Source organism: Ruditapes philippinarum, unplaced genomic scaffold (assembly GCF_026571515.1).
Source record: "Ruditapes philippinarum isolate M1 unplaced genomic scaffold, ASM2657151v2 ctg9519_1_1_1_1, whole genome shotgun sequence".
NCBI classification, from domain to species: Eukaryota; Metazoa; Mollusca; class Bivalvia; order Venerida; family Veneridae; genus Ruditapes; species Ruditapes philippinarum.
This window is the reverse complement of record NW_026861458.1, coordinates 22,727-34,803: the sequence shown is the minus strand read 5'-3', so window position 1 is coordinate 34,803 and position 12,077 is coordinate 22,727. Positions and strand designations below refer to the sequence as shown.

Below are 12,077 nucleotides of genomic sequence, written 5' to 3'. Positions count from 1 at the left end.
ACACAATTTTGATGGTTTTCCTCTGTTTACCCGTACACAAAAATATAGCCAAATATTTTAAATAATACTTTTGAAAAAAAACGTGATTCAATAAGTAAAGATACTAGGTCTATAAGTATTTTCATATTTTTTATATGTACTAAGTGAAAAGATTCTAATCAAAGCATTAATCATTAAATCTACCCTAAAATTGGTTGAACTATTTCAAGTTTCTGTATACTTTGTTAAAATAGGAAGTATCCAGTTTGACTATAGTGTGTTCCTTTTAAATTGTTTTTGATGTTTAAATTTAATATTGCAGAAGAATTTGTAAAAGCAAGTTATGACCAAAGGGAGACCATTCTTTAATTAAGTATACGGTGTAACCACCCCTGAAAAATTGGGACCAAAAGGCGACTTCCCTCTCCCTATTGATAATTTAAACATTATCGCCTTTTTGCGGCCAAATGTTATTACTTTTGATTGATATTTGTTGGAAGTTTTACAGTAGCATTATGAAAGTCATTTTCCCCAAATGTTAATGTTAGTGCCGAAGATGTGTGAGAGTTATCAGTTAGAAAAATAACAAGTGGTAATGGAGTGTAAACTGACGGGAAAACGACTTTTCATCATTTTATACTTCTTTTAATGAAGAGAAGTCTCCTTTGGTCCGTTCTTATTCATTTAAATTTTCAGGGGAGATCAATCTGTATTTTTAAAACAAGTAGCCTCCCTTTTCGCTTGATTTGTTATTTGCCAAAACAATAAATAAAAATAAATAGATAAATAAAGATAAGTAGGTAAATAAATAAATAAATAAATAAATAAATAAATAAATTAATTAATTTAATTAATTAATTAATTAATTAATTATTTAATTTTAAAAAAAAAAAAACTTTAAAAAAAATTAAAACAGGCAAGTAAAGTTAAAAAAATGATAGAATAACGTATCAAAAGCGAACAAAAAAGCTAAATGATGCTAGACCCCACCATCTTTTTTAACTTTTTGTCAGATCATATAAAAACTGAAAACAACAATAAACAAGAGCTGTCCGTAAGACAGCGCGCTCGACTTTTTTATTGCTTGCCAATAAAAAAAGTTTTTGCAGTAAAAGGCAATACAAGAATCTCTGTATTTTTAAAGTGAACAAGTATTCCAACTTTCAAATTAATATCTCAAACAGTTCAGTCAAAAAGTGGACTGGTACTAAAAACTTAACCAAGATTCTAAGTCGATAAAAGGCCTTAATTTTTAAAACAAATCCTTGACAGAGTTACCTTCTCTTGCGTACAGATGGGGGTAATGATGTGAAATAGCATTAAAAGTTTCAAAGCAATATCTCAAAGGTTAAGGCAATAAGTGGATTTTACCCATATTCAATGTATTTCTAAGTCAAAAAGGGGCATAATTCTGTCAAAAACCTTGACAGAGTTATGTCCTCTTGTCTGTTGATGAAGGTCGTGATGGTAAAAGCAAAGTATGGTCAGTTTCAAAGCCAATACTCCAATGGTTTTGAAATAAAGTGAGGTGGTACAAAAAACTTAACCAAGCTCAATAACACTTTCTAAGTCAAACAAGAGCTGTCCGTAAGACAGCGCGCTCGACTTTTTTATTGCTTGCCAATAAAAAAAGTTTTTGCAGTAAAAGGCAATACAAGAATCTCTGTATTTTTAAAAGTGAACAATGGCCATGAGCATTAAGATATTTAGTGAAGAATTATTTTACTGAATTGTGTGATACCCTTGAACACTGCAGCAAAGTTTGAAAAATGTTTAAGTCAAAAGAGGGCTGGTAAGAAAGAAAAAAAAACTTTTTAGTGCTTGCCTATAATACAAAACATTGACAGTTAAGGGCCATAATTCAAATAAAATCTTTGACAGAATTACCTTCTCCTGCTGGACATGTTTGGGAATCATGATTGTAAACAAGTATTCCAACTTTCAAATTAATATCTCAAACAGTTCAGTCAAAAAGTGGACTGGTTACTAAAAACTTAACCAAGATTCTAAGTCGATAAAAGGCCTTAATTTTTAAAACAAATCCTTGACAGAGTTACCTTCTCTTGCGTACAGATGGGGGTAATGATGTGAAATAGCATTAAAAGTTTCAAAGCAATATCTCAAAGGGTTAAGGCAATAAGTGGATTTTACCCATATTCAATGTATTTTCTAAGTCAAAAAGGGGCATAATTCTGTCAAAAACCTTGACAGAGTTATGTCCTCTTGTCTGTTGATGAAGGTCGTGATGGTAAACAAGTATGGTCAGTTTCAAAGCAATACCTCCAATGGTTTTGAAATAAAGTGAGGTGGTACAAAAAACTTAACCAAGCTCAATACACTTTCTAAGTCAAAAAAGGGCCATAATTCTGTCAAAAACCTTGACAGAGTTATGTACTCTTGTCTGTAGATGGAGGTTATGATGGTGAACAAGTATGGTAAGTTTCAAAGCCATACTTGTAATACTTCTGAAATAAAGTGGGGTGGTACGAAAAACTTAACCAAGGTGTGACGCCAACGCCGACGCTAACGTTAACGCCGACGCCGACGCCGACGCCGGGGCGAGTAGGATAGCTCCCCTTTTCATAGAAAAGTCGAGCTAAAAAGGGCCATAATTCTGTCAAAAACCTTGACAGAGTTATGTACTCTTGTCTGTAGATGGAGGTTATGATGGTGAACAAGTATGGTAAGTTTCAAAGCCATACTTGTAATACTTCTGAAATAAAGTGGGGTGGTACGAAAAACTTAACCAAGATTCTAAGTCGATAAAAGGCCTTAATTTTTAAAACAAATCCTTGACAGAGTTACCTTCTCTTGCGTACAGATGGGGGTAATGATGTGAAATAGCATTAAAAGTTTCAAAGCAATATCTCAAAGGGTTAAGGCAATAAGTGGATTTTACCCATATTCAATGTATTTTCTAAGTCAAAAAGGGGCATAATTCTGTCAAAAAACCTTGACAGAGTTATGTCCTCTTGTCTGTTGATGAAGGTCGTGATGGTAAACAAGTATGGTCAGTTTCAAAGCAATACCTCCAATGGTTTTGAAATAAAGTGAGGTGGTACAAAAAACTTAACCAAGCTCAATACACTTTCTAAGTCAAAAAAGGGCCATAATTCTGTCAAAAACCTTGACAGAGTTATGTACTCTTGTCTGTAGATGGAGGTTATGATGGTGAACAAGTATGGTAAGTTTCAAAGCCATACTTGTAATACTTCTGAAATAAAGTGGGGTGGTACGAAAAACTTAACCAAGGTGTGACGCCGACGCCGACGCCGACGCCGACGCCGGGGCGAGTAGGATAGCTCCCCTTTTCATAGAAAAGTCGAGCTAAAAATCAACAACAAAAAAAACAAGCATAAACGCATGCATTGTCGGATACTCACGGTTGATAAACATGTAATCAAGATAGGCAGTGTTTATCAGTGGCTATCCGGCGATGAAACGCACGAGGATATGCTTGGAAATGAAAATGATAAAGTAACCCTTTGTGACTCCTTATTTAAAGCATTTAAAAGATAAAAAATGAAACAAATGATACTTCAAAACATAAAGGAACACATTATATCATGTATAAGGTTGATAATATTATCGGAAGCGGACTTGTCCAGCTTTCGTTTCTTAAAACGTTCATTCTCAATTTAGAATTTAAAATCAAATTCGAAATTGGTCAGCCAACGGTTTAGAGCCTGGTCAATCTGCACGGACGTGCAGGTTGGCCTGGCTGCATACTGGTGGCAAAGGCTGGTCACTTTAAGGTCAAGAATGTTATAGGTAAACAACTAAATGGTCACTTGTGACAATAATATTCTTTCATTCCATTTCTTGTTACCTTATTTCAATTTTTTATTTTCATTTTTTGTTTGCTTTTATTTTATTGTTTTTATTTTATCTTATTTCATTATTTTTGTTTTCATTTTATTTCATTATTGTTCATTTCATTTCATTTTATTTCATAGTTTTAATTTTATTTCACTCATATTGTTATTTCATTACTTTATTTCATTATTGTTCTTCTGGTCGTGATTACAATTACTCTATATTTCATTTAATTTTTTCATCATTGCATGTTTTTAAATGATGAAATATTTCATCGTTGGAGTTTTCATTATGTTTCATTAATGTTGTTTTTGGTGGTAGTGGTGATATTCTTGGTGGTGTTATAATTATCTAAATCTTAAGAAATTTCAAATGGACGTTTCTATCATGACGTTGTTAAATTATCATTATTTCTCATTGTACGGCCTAGTATGTCTTTATTAACTATTAAATGTTACCTATTACACTACTTGAAAAATACATTGTTAAAAATGCGCATCATTCATTTCTGCAATTTTACTATTGCTATTATGTTAACGGTACAGTATGTTTGCATATATATTAAGTCTTAATAAATGTACATTCCTGATCAAAATTTACTTATTACACCACTTGAAATATACATTGCAAAAAAATGCATCATTCATTATTGCAATTATATATACTCATTATTGCCATTTCAATTTATTGACGGCACAGTATGTTAAATAGAAGATGTACAATGTAAAAAGCAAATAAAATATCCCTTCTATTCTGTTCACATCAAGGCATTTATGAAGGTGTTATTTTTTTAAGTTCATGTAGAAAATCCAATCGAGCTAACACCTTTTATGGTTTTTATTACTACGCCAAAAACTCACTATTACTTCATAATTGCCAAAAATATTAGACAGTTACATGGTAATATATTTCTTAAATTTGGCAGAAAAAAAAAAACCATTCAGAAGTTGAACATGACATTTTCAGAAAGATACCAAATCGTATCAGGTGGATTAAAATCTCTTTGTCACATATTAAGTTGTAACGGCATGCAGTAGTTCCAAACCGTAACAAAGCATAGTTATTTTGCTGACTGTCAAGAGGGTGGTGTTTTCTTCATTCCTTCACCTGCTCAATTTACCATGTTCCGTATTTCTGAAATGTAAAGACCACCGATACACCTGCATTGTAAAAATTATATTCAACTTAGAATCAACTGTTTTTCCTTAAAGGCACATTATGCCTCAGAAATAAATCATTTTTTCCTACATTAGGCAGTGCAAACATAAGTATTATAACGTTCAAATAATGCTTTAAAGCATGTTAGATGCTTATTAGAAAAATAAAGTATGGCTGAATGTGAAAATATTGTTTTAAAGGTCGCAAACTGTAAACACAGTCGTATTTTAATTTCTACACAAAATACTAAATCATTAAAACTGTTTTCAAAAAAACAAAAGATTATTAAGATAAATGACCAATGAATATGAACAAAATACTAAATCATTAAAACTGTTTTCAAAAAAACAAAAGATTATTAAGATAAATGACCAATGAATATCTGTTTTGAAACTATAATAGGATACCAAAAATAAAAAGCTTTTCAGATATAAAAATAAAAACATTTTTGGGGGCATAATGGGCCTTCCTTTAAAGCTGCACACCTTAATACCAGCAAACAAACTGTTTAAGAAATAACTCTTCAGAAAAAATGAACAAAGATTTATTTTGCTTTGACCAGACGTTTCAATCTTTGTCGCAACAGACAAATATTTCAGAATTTCAGACATTGCATTACCTATTAGGTTCTACTTTTTCACAAAAATATGCAACTTAATTATTAAACAACGAGCACATACCAAGAACATGGAGAAAAAAAAATGATTTGTGCTTCGGATATTCAACAGTAATAGAGAACGATTTTCAATGCTGATTGACTGTTCACATCATTTGGCGGCGTCTTTGATGTCAGCATCAACATTTAACTTGTATAATGTATAAAATATTCATATCACTTGTATCACTTTGCGTTTCACTTGCAAAAGACAGCAGGCGCACGGGTTGAACCGCCAAATTAAAAAAAAAACAATGTTATCAATACTCTTATTAAAAAATGCAGATAATAGAATTCAGGAATACAATAAACAAATAATTACGTCTTACTCAAATAGTGGTCATAAAGCTTTTATTCACTCAAGATGTCATTAAACGATTATCTTATTATTTCTAGTATATTCTTAACTGCAATGGTTCAATTATTCTGGTTGGGTTTAACCCTTTACCTATTGATACGTGCACTCCGTGCCCAGGCTATGTATTATCGTGTGCTCAAATTTGTATTTTGTCATTAAAATCCCATAAACTTCAAATGGACTGTTCCAAATTCTATGCAGGGCAGATCAATTACACTAATTTAGTAGGTGAATGGTTACTGTCTCGACGGTACAATAATATTTTTTTAGCTTTACTGGCGGAAAAAGGACTATTCATGAATTCAAAGTCGCTGCCCATAAAAGTGAAGGAATGGGGGAGGGGGTGAAAATGATTTGAAGTCAATGAATTCATTCAACCACTCGGTAACGGACGCCCTTTATTATAACTAAAACTTACAAAAGTTTTATCAAATTTGAATAATGAAGAAAAATGTTCGATACCAGTGTAGGTGTATATGTATTTATTTAGCCAAAGCAATTCATAACTGAATAACAACAACAAAGGTAACTGCTTCTGTGTTAAGCAAAGAAATTTTTTTTATCAAACCCGAACATGAAACAATTTTCACAATGCCGTACTGTTTCAGAACCAAATGAATACACGTCTCATTCAAGAGCTATAAACAAGCTTTAAAGCTGCACGCCTCCAGATGAATAAAAAATATTTCAAGAAAAACAAACTTAAGAAAAATGTACTCAGATTTTAAGAGAAGTAAAAAGATTTAAGATTCAAGTAATTATTTATGTGCTAAATGTCTTTAACGACCGAAGTCGCAGTTCTTATTACCATATTTCTACTGCGTGACTAACGCAATGGCTATTATTGTATATTTTGGCCTTTTTGGTAATGTAAGTAGACTGTAAATGCTGTTTGTAATGTGTAAATTACTTTCCTTGTTCACTACACTATATTTTTCTTTTTTTGATACATTTTCAAAATTTACATGAAGAATGGGCATGAATCTGGAGGCATGCTGCTTTAACCTGCGGAAATTATTAAATGGACTTTTCAACATTTTATTTAAGGAACAGTCCATTATAAATTATTATAACTAATTATCACATGAAAATAAAAATTGGAAGTTAGCAAACAGTAAAGAGGCTGGTCAAACTGCACAAATGTGCAGGCTGGCCGGGCTCTATTCTGGAGGCAAAGACTAATGACTTTCGCTTTCAGCAGGCTAAGAAACAAATCTATACATATATTCATTAAATATACTTTTACCTCATCATAATCAGTAGGTTCCAGTTCTGTGATAAGGATGTGACATGCCAAGATCAGTTTGCCGGTGCTCATTTCATATCTTTCGTTCTTTCTTAATTTCAAATCCTGAAACTGAAATATATGTTATTTTTTTATCTATTTATAGGTTGAAAATTAAGATGTTATCGGAGTGTCACAATCAAAGTCACCAGATCATTACAAAATACACATTATGCATTAGAAATAATTATGATATTTTATGGTATAATTATAATAAGAGATATTTTTATCTCCCTTCCTTCGGCACAATCACTAAAATAGTGCCGATATCTTTTACCTATTCGTGAATTTAGTTATTGAATGTATATTTTTTTGTATTTAGATTGTAATACTTTAAGGAGGCGAGTGTCTTTATATTATGTTCAACAATAATTACAAAAAGTCATGGTCCATCTGAAATTAACATGCTTTTAAAATACAAACATTGTACTAAATTAAAAGTTGTAATTATTAATGAACTGTAATTAGTACTTTCTGAATATTTTGTGTGGTACAATATTTTGATTTACTCTCAGCCTTCTAGTGCCAGCATCATATACATGTACCTGTGCGACCAGTGCCGACCAAAACCAGTCGGCATATCCTTGACATCTGCTCATGATCTGCACTATTCGATATTAAGTCACTACATACATGTTATATTTTGAAATTTTCCCTTAAAATGAGTAATGGTGTAACGTGTACCGAGCGGATGTACAACGAATATATAATAAATTTTTCTTTGGGCTACCTGCCGTTTGATTAGATACAAATGATTCTTAAATGATCAAATATTATAAACAATCAGCTTGAATTAACATTCCGTAATACACTATTAAATTATCAAAAGTCACAATACTGTAATTATAACACAATGAAATAATTCAAAAGCTATAGATATGACGCTGCAACCCGATAATTTCCTATAGTCCAGCAACCACCTCCCTATCTATGAAGCGAGGCTTCTATTAGATAGGAAGATAAGCTGCTGGTAGGGATCTATAACAAAGTTCCAACTATACAAATCTAATTCGTTTTAAATCTACCTCTGGATTTTTAATACCTATATGTTACCAATTCCCTGATAGCGAGGCTTTCAGAAAATGTGGAGATCTATAAGTACCCAGAGTCAAATGCAATTCACAAACTTTAATATATTACATCTACATCCATGAAGCTAGGCTTCAATTGGATAAACAAGAGTATTTAGTTTTGGCCAATTCTTCTTTTCTACCTATGAAGCTAGGCTTCAGTTAGGTAGACGAAAATATCCTCTATGTATGAAGCGAGGCTTCAATTACATAAAGTAACCTGGTCCCGGTGAATACCTCTGCAGACTGAATAATTTTGATCTAATCGCCGTATTTATACCTGCTGAGATGATCGCTCAAGCATGACTTAATTTTCATTGGCTGATTAGAATGATCACTATCACTGAGACGATTATTATATTATATGATATAAAACGTTTATTGAAAATACGTATACTAAACGTATATTGTAAAGTACCGTAAACTAAAATATATTGTCTCAATATAAACAATTAACATAATAGTCAAGTAACACTAAAATCATTTAAGTAAATGATAATCTTTAATCAAAACAAAGCTAAGTAAAATGTCGGAACGTTACAATGGTTTTGTCCAGATTTGAAGATGGGCAAGTCCATTTAAAATATTTTGCGGAGTTAAAGGTGTAATCAGCGACTCACAAAGCCTTATCTGTAAAATGTATTGTTCTATGTTTAGCTAAATTTTGTATTTCTTCAAAATATCTTTACTTACCTCCACCCTCATTTCATATACTGAACGTCAGGGGAAGTAACTGAGATCATAACATCGAGTAGCAGACACACCGGAAGTCGCAAATTTCCACTTTAAAATTTATTGTCGTCTGCTACCTGTGGATACACTATTGGTAACATGGTCGAACAAATGTTACATTTTTTAGCATTTTAAAAATAATTGTAAGTTATTTGTTTAAATTACTGAAATGTTCTTAATGACCCATAACTCAACATTATTATGCTCATTTGATAAGAATATATTGTAAACTTAAATTATTTTAGACATGACTGCTTTAAATCAAGCTGACTAAGTGGCATACATGTAATTATATAAATCAAAATGTAGTTTAAAGTTAAAGGTGTTTAGATTATGTTCCCCGTTACACAATCATAATGAATTCTAAGGTAGGAAGTTACACACAAAATATGCAAAACGAAATGTTTTACGAGAACAGACGACCAAGTGACTAAAATAGCCCTTACTCGTTTTTCAAACAGTTGGGCTAAAAATGGTTCATTATGAAAAATTAGACAATAATGATATGTCAACATAATTATTACATTGACACGAAAGTTTATTTTTCAAAAAGTAGACAAGACATACGTTACAAAGTTATGATTTCCTTTTTCAAACCCTACTGTAACATGCTAAAAGCGAGTCCAGTATAGAGCTGGGCCAGCCTGTAATTTCGGGCAGTCTGATATGGTGCATGATTGCATCTGCGCGACAACTGTCGTCTGCTAGGATTCTTCCCGCCATTTCCTGCTTTACGTCTGCTAAATGATCAATAAACGTTTTTCTTCAATAGTATGAATTATATAGTGCTAATATTTAGAAATATACAATTTTATCTAGTCTTGTCTTTCAAAAGTAATCCAGTGATATTTTCTTACGACATCTGAAAACAAACGAAAAACCAAAGAACAATAATATTATACTAGTCTAAAATGTCGCATTCTGCATCTAAAATAATCAGTTTATATAATTGTTAAAAATGTCGCATTCAACACCCGAATATCATTATTAGAAATGTCACGTTCTAAATCTAAAAGAATCAATGTTATCTTTAATATATTGCCGCATTCTCCACCTATGTATTTATATAATTATCAAAAATATCACATTAATATTAAACATCAATATAATTATACAAAATTGGGTATTGTACAGCTAAAAATTCAATATAACTATAAATGTGTCTCCCATTTTTATGAAATTGATATAACTATTTGAAATGATGAATAATAATAATTCGACTAGTATATGTACATGTTTAACAAAATCCAAAATCCGAAATTTTTTAATCGATCACAATGTATCAGCAAAGAATCAACTGTCTTATCGACCACCAATTCCCAAACTATTCAGAAATAAGACCAGAATTTTCGACAAAGAAAAGCAACCATAACACACAAATGACATTAACAACTCCAACAAAGACAAAGAAAAACTACCATAACACTCAAAACAACTCCAACAAAGAGACAAACTAAAACACCGAACCAAAATCGAATAACCCCAATCACACACCAACTCCAAAAATTGAGAAAGAAACCAAAACAACCAAAATCGATATAAACAATGCACACAAAATATCGTCAATATACATAAACATAAAACATAGTTTTCAATTTTGACAAAGAATCTTCATTTCTAAAATAAAATTTTGTAATTCTACGCAGTTTCAGTTACTGACATAATACCATTTACATGTATTATATGTATATCAAATTTCTTATAATATCAAATTTTCCAAATGTAAATTGAATTAAATAAGTATGCTGTTTTAACGTTGCATAATGTGTGCTGTCCTTATTCCACAAGCATGGCCTGATATAGTATGATTACTTGCAAGTTCGTTGGTTCCTTTTGAAATTTCATCTTCTGAAACTGATAAAACTTACTAAGAAAAGTTAAAACTCATTTGTCTAAAAATAACTAGTTTCTAAAAAAAGCTCGTTTCTATAAATAACTAAATTTACCTGATGAACGTCATTTCATCATCATTGTAACACCCATGGACGTCCTCATCAAAACAACATTGTCATCAACATCGCCATCATTTTTACATATCACACGTCAATCATCCGTGTCAATACTTTGTTAGACCTCATATGCCAACTATCAATTATTCATATCTGTATTTTGTTTTATATCATAAGCCAATTATCATAATGGTCAAAAATAACTATGATCGAAACGTCACATGAAAAAATGAAAGTTTAACATGTATAATCCTTATGATTAATGATAATTTATAATTAAAGTCCTTATTCATGGAAAATTTAAATTTGTGTCAAACAAATTGTAAAAAGTTCTTCGACGTCCTAAAATAAAAGAAACAATTCCAAACCTGCCATACTTTTGTTTCCGTCACGTCCCTCTCACAAACTTCACGCAAATGTAGCTAACAGTAAAGTGCATGGAAAATCACTTGACCATGAATCTTGAGCGCTCGGGGACAATCTTGTATGTTTAACCACTGATTGATTCTCACCCAAACAAATCCGTTAAAGACGCCAGCAAAACATTTTCCGATCTCTTTTCAGTCACACGATTTAATTTGCTATGTATTTATATGAAACTATTGTTCCCCGCCTGGATAATTCGGAAAGACCAAAAAGTTAACGTGGTTGGCACACCATCACGTGACATGCGCGAAACAGTTTTTATTCGTCATTCGAGCATTAAGACGCAAGAACAATTGGAAGTGGTATCAAAATGAAATATTGAAAGAAGCTGGGACCTTAAAGTTAAAAACGGTTTATAATATATAAGTTTGTTAAGGTAGTTAATTAAAGGAGCTCCATTGTGGTCCTAAAACCTAAACACATAAAAAATACATTCTTACATACTAGATAAACTGCAGGACAAAAGCTGTTAAAAATATATAGGGGATATTCAAGTTTTTTCTGTAAATACACGATTTATTTTCATCAAGTGGTATGAGAATAAACATTTCATGAGTGGCGGTAGCCACGATTGAAATGTAATAATTTTCATGCCACAAGATGAAAATAAATCATGTATTTATAGAAAAAAACTTGAGTTTTCTGTTTA

The 12,077-nt window shown here is 31.6% G+C and overlaps 1 long non-coding RNA gene across 1 annotated transcript; it reads right to left on the bottom strand.

The window, feature by feature from the left end:
- Positions 1-4,734: 4,734 nt before the first annotated feature.
- Positions 4,735-11,224, bottom strand: LOC132715665 (uncharacterized). The gene is made up of 5 exons (XR_009623713.1): positions 11,000-11,224; positions 9,621-9,793; positions 9,015-9,130; positions 7,213-7,323; positions 4,735-4,929 (listed from the first exon to the last, which is right to left on the bottom strand). It is a non-coding gene; the product is annotated as an uncharacterized LOC132715665 (long non-coding RNA).
- Positions 11,225-12,077: the final 853 nt, after the last annotated feature.